Consider the following 2,133-nt stretch of genomic DNA (forward strand, 5'->3'; position numbering starts at 1 on the left):
CTCTGCTTGCTGTGTGGCCCTGAGCAAGCCCTTTAATCTCTCTGTACCCTGTTTTCTTTATTACTAAAGTGGGGGGACCCTATACCCACTTTGCAGGGTTGTTGTAAAGATCCTATACGGAGTACGTGAGTTCATAGGAGGTCCTGATAATAATAATGGTATTGTTGTTGTTAGGTTTGACATGGCATTTGGAGGAGAGGAATGATTTCACCTTGAATGGCAGGATTAAGGAAGGCAGAAAGGACCCAGAAAGAAAAGGCCAGACCATTATGCTGGGCTGCATATATTGACTATTATAACACTTCCAAAAAATTTGATTTTTTTTTTTAAACTAAAGCTTTTCATGCTGAATGTGCAGAATACTGGCAGCTCGTACAGTGTGTTTGATGTGAGGGCCTTGTACTCCAGAAGGCCTGCCACTTACTAGCTCTGTGACCTTGGGCAGATCACCTAAGGTCACAGAGCTAGTAACTCAGTTTCCCCATCTGCAGAAAGGAGATAATACACAGTTCCCATCTTTTAAGGTTGCCATATGAGCTAAGGAAAGCAATGTGCTTAGCCCAATGCAGGTGCACAGTATGCCATCATCGATGGTACTCCGTCATGAGGTGATCAGTACTAAAGAACAGTGTGCCCTGTTGGAGAAACCACTGGCTCTAGGAGAATGCAGAGGGAAGGGAGCTAACTGCAAGAGCGCTGGGCCCGGACTCTGGAAACCGCCTGTCAGGAGGGCTGTGGGGCCCTGGGCCTGTTCTGTAACACAGCGGGGTTGCCCCGGGTTCCTAAATTAGCTCAAGGCTATTCTACCACAGCTCCCCAGACAGCTGCTCTCAGGACTGGGCGCTTTGGCCCTGCCCACATGCCCCACCTTCTACAGGGGGATTCCTCTCTAAAGAGGCCTCCTCTGGAAACGGCCTTGGCCTCTCTCCGCCACCGCACCCTCGCTGTGTGGTCCTTGCTGTTGCTATGCCTGTCATCTAGATGGTGACTGTAGAACATGTGCAAATAGAAGAGCTACCCATGCTTCAGAGAGAGCTTGCTGGCTGCAGGGAAGATGAATGGCACTTTCCCTTTGTAGAGATTTCCAGACTCTCCCGTTTCCCAACCTTGGTGAAAAAATGGGTTTGGAAATAGGCAAGGCTCCGCACCTCTCTCCGGGTATCGCGAGAGAAAGCTCCAGTGGGCTTGGGCCGCAGGTGCAGGTGAAGCCCTTTACTGCTACTTCCAGGTCTGGAAAAAGTGACAAGGTGTCTTCAGGGGTCCCTACCCAGGCGCCGACCCCAGGGGGCTGGCAACACAGGCACCAGGCTCTCCCTTTGGCAAGACAGGATGGGGGAACCCACCTCTACTCTGGTTACCCTCCCGCCTCTGCAAAACAGAAACTCGTGACCTTGACCTCGAAGGAAATGGTGCCGCAGGCTGATGGGGACGTCAGGGACAGCCTGTGGGAGAGGGCTCCGAACTCCTCCGGAAAAGCTGTCTAAACAAAGGGCATTCCGTAGCTTCCAGCCGGATAGCGGAGCCTCATTCCCAGCCTGGGGTGTAGAGTTACACGCATTCCCACGAAGCTCGGGAAGACGTGCTGTTTTCTTAGCTTTTGCTCCCGTTGAGCCTCATCCCACAGCTGCGCTGCCCACAGCCGCCCCAGGGTCCGCCACCGGCCACGAGGGGTCAGTCGGGCTAAGCACCCCGCGTCCCTGTGTCCCCACAGGGCTCAGGCGTGTTCCCGAACTCAGCCCGGGCCTCGCCTGCCCTCCCGCCCCTCTGACGTCTGCGAGGCGCTCGCTCCCTGGGGCTCGGGCTGCTGCAGCCGGTGCCGAGGGGGCGAGGCCGGGCGGGGCAGGCCCCGCTGCTCCAGCCCCTTCCGCTCCCCTCCAGTCTGCGCTCCGCTCCGCTCTCCCAGTCCCGGCCCTGGAAGGCGCCGGGCTTGGCTTTTTCCCCTTCATGGCACAGCCACGAACTAGCAGCCGATGCCACAGCCATCCCTGCCCGACCTGCTTCCCTCCTGCGGCCCGAAGGGAGGCCGCGGCTGGACCCCACCCGGGCCCAGGGCTGACTGCGGAGCAGGGAGCGGAGCCTGGCCCGGGGGCCTGGGAGAGAGAGGGGATCAGCGGAGGGCTCGCTGGTCCAAGG

This window comes from Myotis nattereri, assembly GCF_964212035.1.
Source record: "Myotis nattereri genome assembly, chromosome: 18".
NCBI lineage: Eukaryota > Metazoa > Chordata > Mammalia > Chiroptera > Vespertilionidae > Myotis > Myotis nattereri.